Source organism: Pelodiscus sinensis, chromosome 3 (genome assembly GCF_052426305.1).
Source record: "Pelodiscus sinensis isolate ZL-2025 chromosome 3, ASM5242630v1, whole genome shotgun sequence".
NCBI classification, from domain to species: Eukaryota; Metazoa; Chordata; order Testudines; family Trionychidae; genus Pelodiscus; species Pelodiscus sinensis.
The window spans coordinates 79,886,869-79,909,019 of record NC_143054.1 but is presented as its reverse complement, the minus strand read 5'-3'; the positions used below and the strand labels follow the sequence as shown (position 1 = coordinate 79,909,019).

At 44.8% G+C, this 22,151-nt stretch overlaps 1 pseudogene across 1 annotated transcript in view; it reads right to left on the bottom strand.

The window, feature by feature from the left end:
* LOC102458688 (uncharacterized) overlaps nt 1-22,151 on the bottom strand; it is a 113,805-nt pseudogene that overhangs the window by 23,075 nt on the left and 68,579 nt on the right. The window contains exons 29-36 of the transcript XR_016349146.1: nt 18,369-18,598; nt 15,368-15,506; nt 14,424-14,544; nt 13,073-13,182; nt 10,716-10,865; nt 10,497-10,550; nt 8,684-8,851; nt 5,925-6,077 (exon numbers count right to left, since the gene is read on the bottom strand). The product of XR_016349146.1 is annotated as an uncharacterized LOC102458688 (transcript). The remainder of the gene's footprint in view (nt 1-5,924; nt 6,078-8,683; nt 8,852-10,496; nt 10,551-10,715; nt 10,866-13,072; nt 13,183-14,423; nt 14,545-15,367; nt 15,507-18,368; nt 18,599-22,151) is intronic.

Sequence of the window (22,151 nt, the reverse complement as noted above, 5' to 3'; positions counted from 1 at the left end):
ATCATATTTGCTTTTTTTGCAACAGCATCACACTGTTGACTCATATTCAACTTGTGGTCCACTATGACCCCTAGATCCCTTTCCGCCATGCTCCTTCCTAGACAGTCGCTTCCCATCTTGTATGTATGGAACTGATTGTTCCTTCCTAAGTGGAGCACTTTGCATTTCTCTTTATTAAACTTCATCCTGTTTACCTCTGACCATTTCTCTAACTTGCTAAGGTCATTTTGAATTATGTCCCTATCCTCCAAAGAAGTTGCAACCCCACCCAGTTTGGTATCATCTGCAAACTTAATAAGCGTACTCTCTATCCCAATATCTACATCATTGATGAAGATATTGAATAGTACGGGTCCCAAAACAGACCCTTGCGGAACTCCACTTGTTATCCCTTTCCAGCAGGATTTAGCACCGTTAACAACAACTCTTTGACTATGGTTATCCAGCCAATTATGCACCCACCTTATCGTGGCCCTATCTAAGTTATATTTGCCTAGTTTATCAATAAGAATATCATGCGAGACCGTATCAAATGTCTTACCAAAGCCTAGGTATATGACATTTACCACATAACCCTTATCCACAAGGCTCGTTATCCTATCAAAGAAAGCTATCAGATTAGTTTGGCATGACTTGTTCTTCACAAACCCATGCTGGCTATTCCCTATCACTTTATTACCTTCCAAGTGTTTGCATATGATTTCCTTAATTACCTGCTCCATTATCTTCCCTGGGACAGACATTAAACTGACCGGTCTATAGTTTCCTGGGTTGTTCTTATTCCCCTTTTTATAGATGGGCACAATATTTGCCCTTTTCCAGTCTTCTGGAATCTCCCCTGCCTTCCATGATTTTTCAAAGATCATAGCTAAAGGCTCAGATACCTCCTCTATCAGCTCCTTGAGTATCCTGGGATGCATTTCATCAGGGCCTGGTGACTTGCTGACATCTAACTTTCCTAAGTGATTTTTAACTTGTTCTTTGTGTATCCTATCTTCTAAACTTACCCTCTCTCTCCTTGTAATCACTATGTTAGGTACACCTCCAGACTTCTCAGTGAAGACCAAAACAAAGAAGTCATTGAGCGTCTCCGCCATTTCCAAGTTTCCTGTTACTGCTTCTCCCTCTTCACTGAGCAGTGGGCCTACCCTGTCCTTGGTCTTCCTCTTGCTTCTAATGTATTTATAAAAGGTCTTCTTGTTTCCCTTTATGCCTGTAGCTAATTTGATCTCATTTTGTGCCTTTGCCTTTCTAATCTTGCCCTTGCATTCCTGTGTTGCTTGCCTATATTCATCCTTTGTTATTTGTCCTAATTTCCATTTTTTATAGGACTCCTTTTTTATTTTGAGATCATGCAAGATCTCCTTGTTAAGCCAAGCTGGTCTTTTGCCATATTTTCTATCTTTCCTACACAGCAGAAAAAGGATCTTGGGTGTAAAAAGGTTGGAGACCACTGTATTAGAGCATAAGCTTTTGTGGGCTGCTGCTCACTTCATCAGACACATGACTTCATGTATGACTTAAGGTGCCACAGGACCCCTTGTTGTTTGTCCTAATGTTGATTCACCTCCTACATTTCAGACTAAAAAAGCTCCCAGAACACTAATTTCTTTCTCTCTCTGTTTTTGTTCAGTGCGGAGAACATTGTATGTTCTAAATAATAACAATGACCTTTAGGTTTTATAGTTAAATTCCATGTATACTGTGACAGGGCATTCCATAAGCTTTATGAAAATATGCTTATGAACATGAATATGACATAAATGGAATTTGCCCGATACAAAATACTTCATAGACTCAGACTCATAGACTTTAAGGTCAGTGCAGGCCACAAAATCTCACCCACCCCTCCTAGAATAATCCTCTCACCTATATCTCAGATATTGAAGCCTTCAAATACTTTGAAGACCCCAAGATGCAGAGAATCCTCCAGCTGTGATCTGTACCCCATACTACAGAGGAAGGCGAAAAACCTCCAGGGCCTCTGCCAAATCTACCCTGGAGGAAAATTCCTTCCCGACCCCAAATATGGCGATCAGCTAAACCCTGAGCATGTGGGCAAGACTCATCAGCCAGACACCAAGAAAGTTCTCTATAGTAACTCCTATCATCCCTCCATTGACCTATTTCCCACTGATAATGAATGGTCAGTTAGTTACCAAGATCATGTTATCTCATCAAACCATCCCCTTCATAAACCCATCGGCTACGTCTACACTGGCCCCTCTTCCGGAAGGGGCATGTAAATTTCAGCAGTCGTCGTAGGGAAATCCGCGGGGGATTTAAATATCCCCCGCGGCATTTAAATAAAAATGTCCGCCGCTTTTTTCCGGCTTTTAAAAAAGCCGGAAAAGAGCGTCTAGACTGGCCCCGATCCTCCGGAAAAAGTGCCCTTTTCCGGAGGCTCTTATTCTTACTTTGAAGAATAAGAGCCTCCGGAAAAGGGCACTTTTTCCGGAGGATCGGGGCCAGTCTAGACGCTCTTTTCCGGCTTTTTTAAAAGCCGGAAAAAAGCGGCGGACATTTTTATTTAAATGCCGCGGGGGATATTTAAATCCCCCGCGGATTTCCCTACGACGACTAGTGAAATTTACATGCCCCTTCCGGAAAAGGGGCCAGTGTAGACGTAGCCATCTAGTTTAATCTTGAAACCAGATAGATCTTTTGCCCCCACTACTTCCCTTGGAAGGCCGTTCCAGAACTTCACTCCTCTAATGGTTAGAAACCTTCGTCTAATCTCAAGTCTAAACTTCCTACTAGCCAGCTTATATCCATTTGTTCTTGTGTCCACATTGGTATTAAACTTAAATAATTCCTCTCCCTCCCTGGTATTTATCCCTCTAACATATTTAAAAAGTGCAATCATGTCTTCCCTCAGCCTTCTTTTGGTTAAAGTAAACAAGCCAAGCTCCTTGAGTCTCCTTTCATAAGACAGGTTTTCCATTCCTCGGATCATCCTAGTAGCCCTTCTTTGTACCTGTTCCAGTTTGAATTCATCCTTCTTAAACATGGGAGACCAGAACTGCACACAGTATTCCAAATGGGGTCTCACCAATGCCTTGTATAATGGCACTAACACCTCCTTATCCCTACTGGAAATACCTCGCCTAATACATCCCAAGATCGTATTAGCCTTTTTCACGGCCATGTCACAATGGCGGCTCATAGTCATTCTATAATCAACCAGGACTCCAAGGTCCTTCTCCTCCTCCGTTACTTCCAACTGATGTGTCCCCAGCTTATAACTAAAATTCTTGTTATTAATCCCTAAATGCATAACCTTACACTTCTCACTATTAAATTTCATCCTATTGCTATCACTCCAATTTACAAGATCATCCAGATCTTCCTGTATGATATCCCGATCCTTTTCTGAATTGGTAATAGCTCCCAACTTTGTGTCATCCACAAATTTTATTAGGACACTTCCACTTTTGGTGCCAAGATCAGCAATAAAAAGATTAAATAAAATTGGCCCCAAAACTGATCCCTGAGGAACTCCGCTATTAACCTTCCTCCAACCTGACAGTTCACCTTTCAATATGACCCGCTGTAGTCTCCCTTTTAACCAGTTGCTTATCCACCTCTCAACTTTCATATTAATCCCTATCTTTTCCAATTTAACCAATAATTCCCCATGTGGTACTGTATCAAATGCCTTACTAAAGTCGAGGTAGATTAGATCCACTGCATTTCCTTTATCTAAAAAATCTGTTACTTTCTCAAAAAAGGAGATCAAGTTGGTTTGGCACGATCTACCTTTTGTAAAACCATGCTGTAATTTGTCCCAATTGCCATTAGCCTCAATGTCTCTAACTACTTTCTCCTTCAAAAATTTTTCCAGAATCTTACATACTACAGATGTCAAACTTACAGGCCTATAGTTACCCGGGTCGCTTTTTTTCTCTTTCTTAAAAATCGGAACTATATTAGCAATTCTCCAGTCAAATGGTACAATCCCTGAGTTTAGAGATTTATTAAGATTCATGTGAGATATCACTTCAAAGCAACTGAATATAATTATTCTTTGTATGCATGTATCTTGTATTTGAAATTAGAACATGCATTACAAATGTACACAAGTTAAGTGAGGGCCATTAGTACAGGTTGAAACTCTCTAACCTGGGACTCTCTGCTCCAATAGTATCCGTATCCGTGCTCTGGCATGGATGTTGCATAGAGTCCTGGTGGAGAGCCAGCAGCAAGGAGCCCTTCGGGACCAGCAGGGTAGTGGGCTGCCTGCAGAGAGCTGCCAGCACGGTCATCCAGTGCATAGCAGAGGGGCCAGGAGCCCCAGTGTGTGGCTGCCCAGTATGGCCGGGTGCCCTGGCATATCCAGGAACTATGGCAGTCAGGTGGGGTTGGCATGGTAGTGGGGCCAGCAGTAGGTGGGGAGTTGGCAGGGAGACTGGCAGGCTGAGTCAGGGCTGGGAGCCAGAAATGACCTCCCTGGTTTGGCAAAATCCCTCATCTGGCTCCGATCAGGTCCCAAGGATACTGGACCGGGGTGGTCCAACCTGTAGTACTCAAGGAACTTAATGGTCCAGTACTATGGACAATGATCTGTGAACAGAATTGTTTTTCTTGTAAGCTTGGAGAAGGGATTATGGTGGCTACTACCAAGAAAAATGACCATGTCACCTGATACTACAATCTATCTTAAACCCTGTACTTTTCTATGAAAAGCTGGGAAGGGATTAGACTGAAGACAAAGGATTCCTGCCTTAAGCAAATCCTATTTAAGAATGGGTATTGATTTTTTCAAGATTGTCAGTTCTTCCTGGCTACGCCACACAAGATGACTGCTGGAAACATCTAAGACTGAATGATAGGAAGTGATGAACCCAGATGGGAAGTCTGTGAAAGAAGCTTATCAGAACTTTGAGGGTGAGATTACATGCAACTAGGTTCTTAGAGTAGTAAGGTTAGCTTGCATGTTCTGTTTTATTTTCTTCAGTAACCTACATTGTTAGGTCTGCTCTCTCAATCATTAATTTATTTAAAAAACCAGCGTAAATAATTGTAACTTGGGGGGGAGACAAAGTTTATCTCTACACTGCACCCATTTTGCGCAAGAAATATGCAAATGAGGTGAAGTGTGGAATATCGCTGCACCTTATTTGCATAATTAATTAGGCTCTGTTTTTGCACAAAAAACCCCTCTTGCACAAGAGCCGTTCTTCCTGAAAAAAATGCGGAAGAACGGCTCTTGCGCAAGAGGGGTTTTTTGGGCAAAAATGGAGCCTCATTAATTATGCACGAGGCACGGCGATATTCTATGCTTTGCCTCGTGCATATTTCTTGCGCAAGAGGCAATAGTGTAGACATAGCCAAAGAGTCTGTGCATCTCTCTCTTTACCCAAGAAAGAGGGCAAACATGAGGTTACCTTGTAAAAGAGTTGATACAAAGTAAGACAGATTTATCTGGGGTTCTGATCCCAGTGTGGCTGTGCATTTGGGTGCATTTAGCTGAGCTTATCTCAGCATCTGTATTATACTGCAGAGGGCTGTGAGACACTATCTCGGTCACTGCTAGAAGAGACCTGAGGGCCTGGCTCAGCAGCACAGAGCTGAGAGTCACAAATGACGGCAGGAAGGTGAGCTCTGTGATAATTCAGCACATCAAGTGACAGTCCCAAGGGAGGCCCCAGAGACTGAACCTGTCACATGTACATTTTCATTTCAACCTCAGATGAACCTAAACTGCAAAGTTCAGACCCAGAACTCTGCCTCTCCAAAGTTCATCATGAGTAGGATGCAAGTTTTTGGTCAGCCCATTATAAACGCACAAGACAATTGCCAAGTTCAGAGTCAAACCCACCACAAAATTCAGTAACTTTTAGATCCAGTAATTTGGTTGAACCATACAATCCCAAACACTTAAAAACAAAGAAAGAAACAAAAAAATATACCCTCTGCCCTACTTTAGACAAATGTTCTTTCAATTCATCATCACCTTTGGTGGAACCAGATTTTTTTTTCAAATTAATCATTTTGTCAATGCCTTCTTTTTTCACTTCATTGATGATTTGAAACACTTGTTGGCTCATATTAAGGCGATAGCCATCTAACTTCCCCTGAAATTTGAAATAGAAGTCAACAGTATGGATGAGGGAAGACACATGCATATGAAGTTAAGAAAACTATATTCTAAATACTGCTTTCATATAAAAATATGCAGTCAACTCATTGAAAAGCTTCTCGCAAAAGCTTTTAATTGAATGAGTGGCTCTTTTAAAAAATATGAAAGACCTTTGTTTTTCTGCAACTCTTTCTACCACCTCTTAATGGATTTTTATTCTGCCCATCAGATGCTGGAAAAAGAGGAACATAGGCTAATAGTCTCCATGGAGTCCCTTGCACAGTGTTTTAGAAGGTATGAGAAGTAGCTCAGTTCCTACATGAAAGCTTTATCTGATCATTATTTTCCAGAGTCATAAAGTATCAGAATTAGGAAGCAAATTTCTTCCTCTAGTCCAGGGGTGGGCAATAATTTTTAATGAGGGGCCTCTCCAAGATGTTGGCAAGGTCAAGGGCCACTTTTCTACCGAGAGGGCTTGGAGTCTGGGACAGAGGTTGGGTGTAGAAGGGGCTGTGGAGTCTGAGAGGGAGTTTGGGTGAAGGAGTGGTTTATGATCTGGGGCAGAGGCTTGGGGTGCAGAGCATAAGAGAGAGTATGCAGGAGAGGATTCTGGCCTGAGAGAGGGGCTCTAGGAGGGGACGCAGGTTCTGGGAGGGAGTTGTGACCTGGATGAAGGGGGTGAAGAGGGTTTGGGTGATGACTTGGGGAAGGGGAATGGGGTGCAGGGTCAGGGAAGAGGGATAGGTGCCAGAGAGGATTCTGGCCTGGGGGAGGGGCTCTAGGAGCTGGGTGCAGGGTCTGGGAGGGAGTTGAGACCTGGGGTACACAGATTTTGGGTGGTGGCCTGGGGCAGATAATTGAATAGGGGATGAAGGGGGCGTGCCAGAGGCGGGCTCTGGCTAGCAGGTGCTTACCTAGGCAGCTCCCAGTCAGCAGCCCTGCAGGAACCTGAAGGCTGAAGTTGCAAGCTGCTTCACATGGCTCTGCTCCAGGCAGGGGGAGGGTGGAGGTAAGAGGCTTCATTGGCTGCCCCTGCCACCAGCAAAATATCTCAGCTGCTATTGGTCAGAAACTGGTCAATGGGAGCTGAGAGATTTTGCTGAGGGGTGGGACAGAGCACAAAGCCTCCCTCCTCACTCCAAGAATAGAGCAGTCACATTTAAAGAGGCTGCTGCTGTGCTGTGCTGTGCTGTGCTGTGCTGTGCTGTGCTGTGCTGTGCTTAAGGGTCCCAGTGAGGCAGCCGCATGATGGATCTGGTGGCTTGGTGGGCCGAATCTGGCCCACTGGCAGCCTCTTGCCCACCCCTGCTCTAATCAGATATTTCAGACCATGTCATTTCAATTGCACAGCTTTGCAGAGAAGCTACCAATATGCACAGGACACATGTTTAATGGAATTTGCAGCATGTTGTAAGATCAACTTTTTGGTACAAAATGGATTCATGTTAGAGACAATACGTGATAGAGTGGGGAAATGAGACCCAGGTAATTCTGCTACCACCCTTGCCATCATCTGGGGGTATTAATGGGCTTGTGGATACATCATCTATAATCCTGGACTACAGCCCCAATTTTATGTACTGAATTGCTTCTAGAACAGGTTACGAGAGGCTGGATTCTTATACCATCAGTCATGCTGCCCAGTGCCACATTCCTCAAGTAACCCCATTGAAATCAACAGGACCACTTGAGATACAAGGCACTACTCAGCAGGAGGGATGGCATAACAAGTTGGCCCTAGATTTTTAAGAAAAATAATATAAAAAGTAAAAATGTTAAGTTAAAAACATTTTCATCACTGTAGCTTAAAACAAAAAACAAGTATCCCCACCTTTTTAATAGGATATTAATCTCCTTTAAAATGTGCCTTTGTAATACCAACAGATGGAACTGAACCTGGGACCTCTGGAGCTTCATGAATGAGTCTCTACAGCTTGAGCTAAAAGCCAGCCAGCTCAGGCTGTAGAGTGAACTCATTCTTTCTCTCTGTACGTCAGCATTTCTCAAAGTGGTCCATGAAACCACACTGAGAAACCTGTTAACTGGCCATACCAGTTTGTTTTCTTACTTGCTCCGTGGCCATGGAGCCTCGCAGTTCCTATTGGCCTCCGTTCGCTGTTTGCAGCCAAGGGGAGCTGCAGGAAGCAGTGGCCCGGCCCACGCCACTTCCCATGGCTCCCCTTGGCTGCAAACAGCGAACCAGAGCCAAGAGGATCTCCGAAGCTCTGTGGTCACAGCGTCAGTAAGTAAACAAACCAGCATGGCCAATTAACAGGCTTCTCAAAGTGGTTTCGCGGATCACTTTGAGAAACACAGCTGTTAAGTAGCCTAAGTGCCTCTATTTGGAATAGTGAACCACACCCACTAGTTGTGTGGGTTACATCTTCTCTTATCAGAATAGATACACATACTTCCCAAGCTGGAAATTTCACCTGAAATACCCCAACAAACATAAAGAGATGAACAAAGTAATTCATCCATCCACTTTAGCTTGTGGGCACATTTGTCTAATTCATTCCTTTCTATGCCATACATATTAGGTAAGTAATAAAATGGTACATACAAGGGACCTATCTGTTATCCACTTTCTTTTATACTTACTTTGAGATTCAAGCAGGTCACAAATAGATTCTGTACTAATGTTTCATATTCATCTTGTACTTCTTTCCTTATTCCCTCTTTGAGGCAGATATTTTCTTTTTCTACATTAGTGAGCCTGGCTCTGAGAGCAGTTATTTCCATAATCATCTCATGACTCAGCTCTGCTATCTATCAAAGGAGAAAATAATAAATCAGTGAAACTGGAGAAGGCCTAAACAAAAGACCTTAGTCTTAACACCCTAAATTTGAGAATATTTAGATACAGATATGAGCCTTTCTAACTGAAAGGCTTGACTACAGTAAGAATGCACCTCTGTAAAATTACCCATGTTTTGTTTCTCTATTTGCTTTGAAGTTACTCGCTTTCTATTGGCTGAATCCAAAGGGTCCCTGAGCTTCCGACACAATGATTTGAGGGTGGGAGAATGCATAATGACACACGAAAAACCAAGAGTCTATTTGTGGTTATGAGGAGAGGGATAGAGAGAGAAAATTAGCAGTGAATCCAGTAGGTAAGAGGAACTGAGAGAAAGTATATTTTTAGTGGGCCAAGGGAGGAAAATCAAGAAGTCTGGTATTAGAAGAAAAAAAAGACTTAATGGCCCCACGTAGTTTTGATTAACCCTGATCCCACTTACCCAAACCACCCTGATCCTTAAAGATAGACATCAGAACTGTATTTAAGCAGCAAAGTAAACTACTCAATGGTAAGTTTTTTGGAGCAAGTAAAATGTCTCCTTTTAGGTTTGTACAGCTCCAGGCACAGACCACTTAATAAAGAATTAAGTGAACAGCCGTGTATTGTTGGTAGGTCTCTTGATACTTGAAAACACAGCAGTAATACGATTTCTAAAGATAACATCCAAAGTAGCAGAAATGGGAGCACAATGGAATGTAGATGTCTGCCTGGCTTGCAGGCTCAGACAGGTGGTTATTAGATGTATAAGTTCTGTCATTTTCAACCTTGATCTACTGCATTTGCAATCAGTTTGCATTTGTACTCAATTCTGAGTATAATGTTAGAAAGTAATGGGTCATTAAAAATGTGACTCCAGAAGCTTCATATGCAAAAAATAAATAAATAAAATGGTAGCAACAACTATTTATAGGATTGCCATTATAGAACTCCATTGCCACTTCTCATTATAGAACTCTGGTTTCAACTTTGGTATAACTCTGCCAGACAGTTAGACTGATTTTTTTCCATTCTGGGTGTGTCTGCCTCCAGTTGAATTCTTCTGGAAAATTTCATCCAGAATAGTTCAGCCATTTCTAAGGAAAAGGCTAGAATAAGAATTGCCATGTTAAAAAATTCTTGTGATCTTTTCTTTGAAGTACTCTAGTGCCCTCAACAGCCTTTAGAACACGGGCTTTAAATTTGGTATGTCTGTGTGTCAGGGATGTGCTTTTCCTACCCCCAATGAAAATTGGCCAAAATTTGACCAACTTAGAAGTCTTTGGGGGGAAAAAATCACAGTTTACACATGCTCAATAATCTCTGAATATTCCATCTTCATTGAACATACAGCTCCTAGTGCTGATCAGACTGCTCATTTACCATCCCTACATGTACTCTGTCAAAACACAAAAGGGGACAGCTGTAATCTGACGAGCAATTTGGGCTACAAAGAAACTTCAAAAGTCATTGTGCAGTGCGCATCTACACACCCGTAAATATGACAAATAAAGTAATAAGTAGGCTCTTTTGGTCAGTGATGGTCTTTATGTGTTTATACAATGCCCTGTACAGGATGGCTCCAATCATGAGTGAGAACTCTAAAAAGCAACTGGAGCACAAATCCCCACAACCAACCTGACTAAGGTTTACATCATTTTGCCTTCCACCTTCTTCTACTACATGCAGTTCCTGAAAAAAAAAAGCACAAACGCATATTGTGACTAAGCTAGTACAGCAGAATTGTCCTACAGTTATTTTACCAGCCATTTTTATTTGGTAATGGCTTCCCATCTTGCAAAATCTCTTTGACATTTCTTCCCTCTCTACAATACAGAATCAGCACTAGGCATGTACCTGTTCTTTTTGATAGAGTAGCTGATGTTCCTGCTGGAGTAGATTTTCATAAAACATAGAGTAAGTCTCAAAGTTGCTGCGCTCTCTGGCCATAATGTCACAGCCCAGTGCAGTGAGGCATTTTTGTAAATGGCTTTTTTTAAACGTAATCTGGAGATTTAAAAAACATATAACCTCAAACTTAGGTGTTTAGTAATTTTAGATATTCCCTGCTATCACAGGTATTTACATCTATATCTTGTCCTCCACCCCCACTCCACCCCAAGGCTTCTGTATTTTGGTTTGACATATGATGTGCTCCCAGACAGAACTGCCTACTTTCAATTTTTCTATTCATTTGGAGATAATTTCTCCTCCTCCTGTAGAAATACATCAGAGGAAAAAAAACCCTTTTCCTCCCCGCCTTACACATACAGCTTGTCTACATGGAAAATTGCATTGATTTAACCAAAGGTGCAATTTTAAACTGAATTTGTTAAACCAGTGCAAAAAGGTCTGTGGGCGTTCTTGTTTTGGTTTAAACCAGGCTCATTCCAGTTTAGTTAAATCAGTTAGGATATACGTTATGCTAAATTGAAATAAATGATTCTTAAACTGAACTAAGAGGGTCCAACATAGGGGTTTGGACCAGATAAATTAAACCAGTACAAGTTTACGTGTAGACAAGACTTTTGATCCATAAGCTCACTTGTAAATTGGAGAGCTCTGAAGGAAATTTCTCAACTCTCTTACCCCAATTCACACAGAATTTGGATAGGGAGCAGGCTTACCGCTAGGAACCAAGCAATGTATCTCAATACTGAATCTCATTTTAATGAAAACAATGAAGCAGGTGTGATGATAACCTAATATTTCATTATAATTTAACATATATTTATAAAATACCTTTCATCCCTAAAGGTCTCCAAGTTATAAATTTAAGATAAATACAGGAATCATTTCATCTGCCATGAAACTGCTCTCTACCCTTAGGGTAAATAAAGAAACGTGTGACAAACCCATGTGTTGTAGAGAAGAGACTACTACTATATAAATCAAAAGCATCTCTAAGAAACTAGATTGAAAGCCTTGTCCTTCAGGTCAAAAAATACAGGCTTCTACCAGTTAGCTGTCAGGAAGGCCCTTTGCTTTCTCACAGAGGATCCGCAGAGAATGAGTGTCATATATGCACAGGAAGCATGTGACAACCCTACCTTAGGAAATGAGTATCTTGTCCAACTGAAACAGCAACAAGATTTTTAGATAGAAAAATGTAATTACCGATTTGGAAAATGGCCTAGGTGCTGAGGCCAACATCCCTCCTCCCCTTCAGAATAAATACATCAGCTCTTTAATGATTAAGTGCTCAAGACCTTTGTTGGAAAGATGATGCCTCAAGCAACAGAGTATTTCCTAACACGTCACAGGGTGCCTGATTTAATATGACTGCCTACTGAGTCCCAGCACTGCTTCCTATAATTCAGGAGTGGGCAAAGTATGGCCCACAGGCCATATCTAGCCCATTACACCTTTTTTATCTGGCTCTCGAGCTCTCATTGGGGAGCACGGTCGGGGACTTGCCCTGCTCTGCCTGCCTGGCCCTCTCCAGCCCCCGACTCACAATTCCTTGAAGAGCACCATCATACAGCATGCAGAGCCACACTGCACAGGCACAACTTTGCCACACTGTTTCAGAAATTGGAACCTTGCCCTATGATCCCCTCATGGTCTCCTACATCCCAACCCTCAAAAGCCTTGAAACTACCCCAGGGACCATACCCATCCCAGCTATGGTGCCTCTGCCCATGGCAGTGTCTGGTAGGGCTGCTAAGGTGTCACTGATGGCAGGACCCCTAGGAGTCCCCAGTAGTGCCTTTGTAGAGGCCTCCCCATTGCACTACACCCCACGAGTCCCACCTCTCCTCACCTAAGTAGCATCCTTTATATCCCCTCTCTTATATCCCATAGAGTGCCTCTCCCACACCATAATAACATCCCTTATAGAGCCCCCTACCATGGCACACCCCATGAGTCCTCCTGCCCCACCTCAATCCGCCATACAGATTTCCATAACCAGATGCAGCCCTCAGGTAAAAAATTGCCCAAGTCTGCTATAGCTCCTTAGAAGCCTCCAATCCCAGTACTAAATCCTTCTGACCTTTCTACAATTGTGAGATCTGTACAAATCCCATTACAAGGAGGCCAATGTCATACGCAACACACAAGCTTACAGTCAACATTGCTAACGTAATAGAAATGTAAACTCATAAGCTTAAGGGAGGGTGTTTCCCTGGTGTGTCACTGGTTGACACAGGTTGTAGTAACTAAAGATGTAAATAAAGATTAAATATGCCTAGATAGAAACACAGCATATGTACCTCTACATCAGATTCTTGGTAATTTTCCATTAGTTTCTGAACAAATGTTTCGACTACTTGTGGTCTTACAACTGAGAATCTTTCTTGCATAACACGATGCTTCCAGAGCTCTGGAGAAGCAGAAGGGAAAAACAAAACAAACAAGACATCAACTGATGTCTGTCACAAAATCTTTAATCCCCGTAAAATGATGCCATGTGCAATTTGGCATTCAGGATTTCTCAATCTTTCTAAAAATGTATACAGCAGAAAGTCACCACCACCACAGAGAGTTATGTGATTCAGTGCAGCAGGGGAGTCAGATAGTTCTATTGACTCTGAGTCTAAAATACATTTTTGTTATAGGGCAGAGCCACCAGTTAGCACCTTAGCTACAATTTATCACCCACTGATAAATAAGAGTTTTGCATGAAAATCGAGAGTAGAACATGACTTCTATGTAGTAACGAAAACTTTTGAGTAGGAAAATTACTGTTTCATCCAACACCAGTGAGTGGTAAAAAATGGTGTGAGCCACTGTTGGAATTACAATTATTTCCACCACTGGCTTGTCTGACCATTTGTGCATGTACTTTCCTGATCTGCACATATAGTAATGTTAAATGTATAAATTAAGGTGCATAGTTATGCACTTAAATTACTTGGAAGTTTGTCTATTGAAGTGTCATCATTTGGCTTACACATTGATACCCAGTGAGATACATGGGAGCAATTTCAAGCAGTCTGCAGATTCCGGAAGAAAAGTTGGAGTTGGTTTGGTGCACACAGCTCAAATTTGGAAATTATTTTTTGCAATAATTATGGTTAAATTGTGCTTTATAAAAACAAAGTTAAAGCTTAGATTTTGCAGCAGTTGAATGAGCAGATTGGATCAGTATGTCAAATGGGCCAGGTGCTTGACACCCCCGTGTACAAGTCTTGTAACGTGGTAGCAAGTAAAAGTAGGGCCACTTTCACATAAAAGGCTGGGCTTTATCAAAACCTCAAGGAAGTTTTTTGTCAAAATGATAAATTTTCACCAATGTATCCTCTGAATATGGGCCAAGTTATTCTTCACTCTTGAATGACTACAGAGGGAAACGGGGAGGATATGCAGGAACCTTACCACCCTGCATGGAAAAAAATCCTCCCTCCACATGCCAGTATGGATGCATGTTCCCCGACAGGAAAGTGGAAGGAAGCTGCCCCTCGCCCTGTATTAGAGCACACAACTGGTAACCCAAGTCTTTCCAGACCTCCCACACCTATGTAAAAGCTGTAGGATTGGGCTTCCTGTGTTTGGCATGCTTCTATGCAAAAGAGATGGATGGGCTAGATGTAAAAATGCACTTTGTATGTTAACATACCTTACCTGTTGGTAGGCTGGTTCCTGCTCTTGCTCTTTCAGATGTAACTAGACTCATTTCCAGGGTAATTTTCTTTTGCACATCATGGATCATGTGTATTTCCAGACTTACCAATAGTTTTTGAAGCTATAGTAAGCATGCAGTAAATTGTTCACATTAAATCTGTAGGCTTATTATACCACATCTGCTCTGCTTTGACAATTTTCAGGTTTTAAAAAAGTTTAAAAAAAAACAGTACGTAGGAGTAAAAATAAGGTAATTTAGGGAAGTTATACTGTGTCTGTTCTGTACCATGAGTACTTTGGGGGTCAGATTCACTAGTCCATTACAGGGGTGTAGCAACCAACATACATGTGCAGACTGTGACCCACCCACTTTGCTTCCAAGCCCATCCCCACAGCCTCCCAAAGCTCTCCTTGTGCTCCAATGTTCAGGGGCTCACCCCAGCTCTATCAGGTGATCCAGCCGGGAAGCGGGATCAAGGGCTCGCTCCATTCCATTCCTCTGCCTGGTACTCCAGCCAGGGACCGGAAAGAGGAGGGCTAGAACCAGCATTCGGACCTTGCTCCAGGGCTGGAGCACCAAACAGGTGGATAGAACAGGGCTATCCCCTGCGTGTGGACCCCACTCTTCAGGTGCATCCTCAGGGCCTGGAGTCCCCTGTCCAATATGACCACCCCACCAAGACTGGGGGAAGCAGCCCAATCCTCCTGCCCCATCCCATCTGCCCTGCTCCCTATCATTGCCCACCCAAGTGTGCTCTTCTGGCTATGCCACTGGTCCATTACAGCTGCTTTGTGCTGCTCCCGGACACTAAGGTGTGGGTCTTGCAGCACAAGTCCCAGTTTGCTTTCACTATCCTTTCAAGTGACCCTGTTTAGGCCCCCACAGGCTGTAATGGTTCCATGTCTCTCAGCAGCACTCTGCCCACGCAGGAATAGTCCTTTACCTGAAGCGTGTTGATTTCCATTTCTGATGCTCCTTTGGGGGGAAGTACAGACTGAGAGCTTGTTACAAGTCCTTCAAACTCATCTTCTGTGCCCCTGTGCCTGGTGATAGCTCTCATGGCAGGGTACAGGGTGTCAGTGCTAAAGAAACCCAGACAAAGATGTTACACCTATGGTCACATCTACTCAACAGTATTTTCAGCTTCTTCCATATTTCTCCCTTTCATACCATATGCACCCTCCCCCAACCCAATAAGCATGGGGACTCATTTCACTATCTCATAATTCTGTCAGGAAACCCTGCTAGCAGAGCAGGATTTTCTGTGTGGAATGATCAGATGATACTGAACCTCCAACATCACAGCACTTCTTTTTTCAACAGTTGTTCAAAAATTAGAAGTTCAGTGGATGGAGCAGGAAGAGCTAAAACAAAGCAGAGAATTCTGGTTGGCAGTAAGAACTTCTCCCCTGACAACCAAATAGATGTAGACACTCCCCTGTGATGCACTCTCCGATCTGATTACCTTTGAAACAGAGCAGGCCTCCCTATAGTCATCAGTGCCAGCCTGAATACTGAAAGGGCCCTTTATGTCTCAAAAAACCAAAAGGAGCAACTGACAAAAGGGCATAGGTACCACTTTATGGAAGACACCAGTGATTGCATGACAGACAGCTGCAGAATTTGAAAACCTTGTTTATTCAAGGAGAACAAAAGCTTTCCTTGGCGAAGGGGGTGAATGGCAGTACCTCAGGGACAAGGACTACCATATCAATCCCTTGGCAGCTGGCACAAACTAGCATAGCCCTGAAACTGTGGGAAAGAGCAAGAGATTGATTGCTGGAGCCACAGCTGCCCAGTTCCCAGATGTGTGGGAGAAGTGCCTCACCACACATTTAGCATGAAGAGCCACTGTTAAAGGGTTTCAGAATGCTGCAGGAGCAGACTGAGCTCCAGAACTTCTCTCCTCTTGCAAAATGCATAAGATCTACAGGTGGCAGAGATCCCAGTCCCAAGAAGCATACAGATCTTACCAAATCACCATGCTCTACCAGTAAGTGGGTCTGGGTACTGCAGCTCCTTAGGCCTAGCAATTTCTTCTCTTTTTCCAGGTGAGTAATGAAGAACAGCTCCCAACTTCCCCACCCCTTCTGTAAGTGAATTCTATGATCAGATTCACATCCCCTTCTCCAGTTGAGTGAACCCCATTAGGCCTCCTGAAAATTCCCCTGATGTGGCCTGATTGGCCTGGGGGCCCAGGAAGTGCATGAAGTCTCCCCTCACTGCCAGGTGTAAGCAGTGCCTAGAGGGAATTGCCAGCAGTCCAAAACAGCTGGTGGTTCTCTCTAGCTGCCAGGGGGTGGGGCGCAAAGACTTCACGGTCAATCAGGGTCCGTGGACTGGGGAGCACAGGAAGTCTCCTGGCCCCACCTTTTCCACCCAAGGCCCCACCCTTTCCATGGCATCCTGGGGCCACTTCAGAAATTTGTGAAGTAGCCCCACTTCAGAAATTTGTGAAGTGGCCCCACTTCAGAAATTATTGCCCACCCCTCTCTAAGCTGTTTTACTACAGTGTTAACCAGCAAACTTTTATTTTCATTATGTTTTGGTAATAGATTTTTATTTCACAGGCCAGGATGGATATGCATTTAGGCTTTCAGTAAGTGCCTTTAAAGAAAAGGTGCCAGATTTTCTAATGCACATTATTCAGGCCAACCCGAGGAGGAGGATTAGGAAGAATCCTGTTAAACTTCCACTTCATATCACTTAAATATCAGCTTCAGGAATGTGAATTTTTAAAAGTATGGTTTGTAATATTGATCTGGGGCTCAAGATAAAGAGGCAGTGTGTAGAATTAATAGTGTTCCTGAAAGGCCACAGGAATACATTTGGAACAACCTGACTAATGAACAATCCAGGCAGAAAGAAAATCAGAGCAGATAAAAAACCATACTGTGAAAAGAAAGCAAAGATATTAGAATAATTATCAATTTTGTGCCAAATAAAACTCAAGAAAGGTACAACTAAAACAGACCAAAATGAAATAGGGAATAAGATGTACAGGCAGTCCCCGAGTTACGTGGATCCGACTTATGTCGGATCCACAGTTACGAACGGGACTTTTCTCGCCCCGGAGGACGGGAGCGGCGGGACACCCAGATGCGCCGCGGTCCCGCTTCCTGCGTCCTCCGGGGCGAGAAAAGCTGCTCCATGTCTCCCTGGTCTGCTGGGGGGAGTCCCCCTCAGCAGACCAGGGAGACGCGGAGCAAAGCCGCGGAGGATGCGGGTGGGACCGCGGCGCGTCTCGGCGGTCCCGCCACCCGCGTCTCCCTGGTCTGCTGGGGGAGGGGGGACGCAGCTAGTGCACCCCCCCACAGCAGACCAGGCTTTTCTCACGACGACACCTGGGGTAGAGCAGCTGGGGTGCTGCTGGGTTGGTCCCGCAGTGCCGCTCCTCGGCGCTACTGGACCAACCCGGCAGCACCCCAGCTGCTCTGCCCCAGGCGTCCCCAAGTCAGCCGCTGCTGAAACTGACGAGCGGCTGACTACAGGAAGCCCGAGGCAGAGTTGCTCTGCCCCGGGCTTCCTAGAATCAGCTGCTGATCAGTTTCAGCAGCGGCTGACTTGGGGACACCTGGGGTAGAGCAGCTGGGGTGCTGCCGGGTTGGTCTCCACAGCGCTGAGGTGCGGTGCTGCGGGGACCTACCCGGCAGTGCTCCAGCTGCTCTGTCCCAGGCATCCAAATTCAGCCGCTGTTGAAACTGATCAGCGGCTGATTCCAGGAAGCCCAGGGCAGAGCAACTCTGCCTCGGGCTTCCTGTAGTCAGCCGCTGGTCAGTTTCAGCAGCGGCTGAATCTGGACGCCAGTTCCGACTTACATACAAATTCAACTTAAGAACAAACCTACAGTCCCTATCTTGTACGTAACCCGGGGACTGCCTGCATAGGCTTATGTTTAACAACCACTCCAGCCTAGAACACTTTTACATCACAATGAAACTTACCCATATAGTTCAGCAAATTGTTTGTAAAGAGATAATGTATTAATATCTTCAACTTTCAGTTTAAGTCTGCCCCATTCCGCCTTTAATATTTCCAATTGCTTCCATGTTACCAGAAAAGATCTCAGCACAGCATGCGAAGTAATTGGATCATGCAGCTTTGGCAATGCTTTGCAAGTCTTTCTGCTGCTCTCTGACCCACTGGCATGTGATTCATCCATTTCTGCCAAATTCTAATGAAATTATTAAGAGAGACGTATTTTTTACTATCTTGTATTGTACACTTAAATAAAATGAGATAAGCCACTGTGCCTTTGTTAGAGATTGAATAAAAAAACCTGCAATCCACAGTAATTGTCCCCATACACCATGTCCTACAAAGTTTCGCAGAGATCAAATCTGGGCTCTTTTTTCATTGCAATGAGCAGAGGCAACAGAAAAGATGAGGCTAACACACACACACTCTCTCTCTCTCATTGCCACTTTCTTTGAGTCAGCTGCATCAACAAACTACACTGGGGCAGTGAAAAAAACCTCCAATCCTCAGCTCAAGTAATGAAGGAAACAGCCCCTATTAAAAATTCAGTAACTCCTCTTCTCTTTGCACATTTCTCCATACTCACACTTCCCGACAGCCCCTAGGAACAGTATCACTGTGCACTTAGGTGTTCACTCAGCGGCAGATTTATCTGCTTTCCATCAGAATGGCTTGAATCTCAGCCCATTCCCTGAATCAAAACTTTGTGGCAGACTCTGGAAAAGCTTAACACTCCCAGTGACCATTCACCACATTTCTATCATTGTGTAAATGTTATTGGAAGTCCAACCCGAGGACCCAGCCCTCTTCTTAACTATCAGACTTTGTTATATAAGGAGGCCCTCTCTGTTCCCCTCCTTTCCATCATTTGCTGTCCCCAGCCCTTACTCACTCTCACTGGGTTGAGACAGGATGTGTGGGCTCTGGGGTAGGTATGAGGGATTTGGGTGTGGGAAGGGGTGAGAGGTGCAAGCTCTGGGAGGTAATTTGGGTGCAAGAGGAAGTGGAGAAGGGGATGCTGGCTCAGGGAGGGAGCTCCAGGCTGGAGAGTTTTGGGGTCAGGTGGAGGGTTTGGGTGCTGAGCAAGCCGCAGGTTTGTGGCTGTGAGGGTGCAGGAGTTTGGGTTGGGGCGCGTGAGGGGCTTAGGACAGGGAGGTTGGGAGTATGGTGGGCTCAGGACAGATTTGCAGTGTGTGGATGGTGCAGGCGTGTTGTGGCAGAAGACTGGGGATGTGGAGGGCTCAGAGTTGGGACCTGGGGGGGGGGGGTCCAGGAGTGTTATGATGCTGCGGCCAGATGGGGGCTTGACCCCAATTGGGGGCTTGTTGACCAGGCTTCATTTTTAAATAAAATATTATGTCAAACACACAATGTTTCAGCATTGTCTTTAGTTATGAGGGGAGAGGGGAACCTGCTTTGTGTCAGGGGTCACTGAACCACAGAAAAATCAGTCGGGGACCACATAAGTGAGATGCAGAAAAAAAACCTCTCCAAAACCCTCCAAGTCTCACTGATGTGACTCCAACTGAAACACTTCACTCCCCTGGCACTCCAGTGCCCTGGAGGGGAGGGGAGACAGGCCTGAGTTTCAGGTCAGATTAACTCTTCTGGGGTCCCAGGGTTAGTGGAATTTGTGGGCCCCTCTACCCGCTGATGTGGGGCCAAAAATGAGAGATCCAGTGTGCAGGACAGTGCTGCCAGTGAGTGGGATAAGGATGGGGGGGTGCAGAATCTGGATGGAAAATAGGGTACAGGAGCAAGCTGGGGGTAGGTGTCTGGCCAGAAGGCAGGGGGCAGGAGCAGGGTGCTGGTGAGGTTTGGGCAGGGGGAAGGTTGCTGGTGGAGGCCGGGGCAGAAGCAGGGTGCTGGTGGGGGTCTGGCCAGGGGGCAGGATGCTGGTGGGGGTTTGGGAAGGGTGCTGGTGGGGGCCAAGGCAGGGTGGTGATGGGGGCCCAGGGAAGGATGCAGGTGGGAGTCTGGCCAGGGTAGGGGTAAGGTGCTGTTGAGGGTCTGGCCAGGGAGCAGGGTGCTGGTGGGGGGTTGGGCAGGAGGCAAGTACTTGTGGGACCCATGCACTGCTCCTCTCCACCCCAAAACATCCAGTGCACTTCCTAAGAAGTCAGATCTGGCCCACAGCCAGGGACTTCCTTCCCCATGCTGCCTGCATGGGTGTGGGGAGGGGATGTCCCTGTGGCTGCACATCAGCTCCAACTTCTCAGGAAGCGCATGTGCTGCTCCTCCCCTCCTCAAAACAGCTGACACACTCCCTGAAAAGTTGGAGCTGGCGCGCAGCTGGGGACATCTCCTTCTTCCACCCCCTGGCACAGGACGGAAGGCAGGCCAGCAGGCAACATGGGGAAGAAAGTCCCCGGCTGCGTGCCAGATCCAGTTTTCAGGAAGCACACCAGATATTTTGGGGAGGGGAGGAGCAGTGTGAACACTTTCTGAGACGCCGGATCTGGTGTGCAGCTGAGGACTTCTCCCCCCCCCCCCCATGCCCGGCAGGAAGTCAGTGCTACCTCCATTTTCCCAGGAGGTAGTGCCAGCATGGACTCCTTCTTGGGGCTAGAGGGAGCGAGAGGGAGGGCTAGAACACCTTGCAATCAACTGGTCGTGCCCCCAAAATTGACCAGTCGATCATGATCAACAGGTTGGTGACCACGGGTCTAGATAATCCCTGATAGATGTCTATCCAACCTGCTCTTAAAAACTCCAATGATGGAGATCCCACAACCTTCCTAGGCAATTTGTTCCAGTACTTAGCCACCCTGATAGTTAGGAAGTTTTTCATAATGATCAACCTAAACCTCCCATGCTGCAATTCAAGCACATTGCTTCTTGTCCTATCGTCAGACATTAAGAAGAATAATTGTTCTCCCTCCTGCATGTAATACCCTTTTAGATACTTGAAAGCAGTTATGTCCTATTTCAGTTTTCTGTTTTCCAGACTAAACAAACCCAATTCTTTCAGTCTTCTCTCACAGGTCATGTTGCTCTTCTCTGGACCTTCTCCAATTTTTCCAAATCTTTCCTGAAATGTGGTGCCCAGAATTGGACACAATACTCCAACTGAGGACTAATTAGTGCAGAATAGAGTGGAAGAATGACTACTCGTGTCTTGCTCACAACACTCTTGTTAATGCAGCCCAGAATGATGTTTGCTTTTTTGCAACAGCATCACACTGTTTATGCATATTTAGCTTGTGGTCCACTATGACCCCTAGATCCCTTTTTGCAATACTGCTTCCTAGACAGTCGCTTCCCATTCTGTAAGTGTGAAACTGATTGTTCCTCCCTAAGTGGAGTACTTTGTATTTGTCTGTATCAAACTTCATCCTATTTACGTCAGACCATTTCTCCAGTTTGTCCAGATCATTTTGAATTATGACCCTATCCTCCAAAACACTTGCAACCTCTCCCAACTTGCTATCATCCACAGACTTTATAAGTGTACTCTCTATGCCATTATCTAAATCACTGATGAAGCTATTGAACAGAACCGGTCCCAAAACTGATGCTTGAGGAACCACACTTGTTGGGGCTTCCAGCATGACTGCGAACCATTGATAACGACTTAGTGCAGTTGTCCAGCCAGTTATGCACCCTCCTTATAATAGCACCATCTATATTGTATTTCCCTATTTCAGTGTTTCCCAATTGGTGCTCTGCGGAGCCCCAGGGTTCCATGAAGCGAAAGTAAGAGTTCTGCGAGAACTTGGCATTCCCCTGCCCCCTCTTAAAGAGACAGA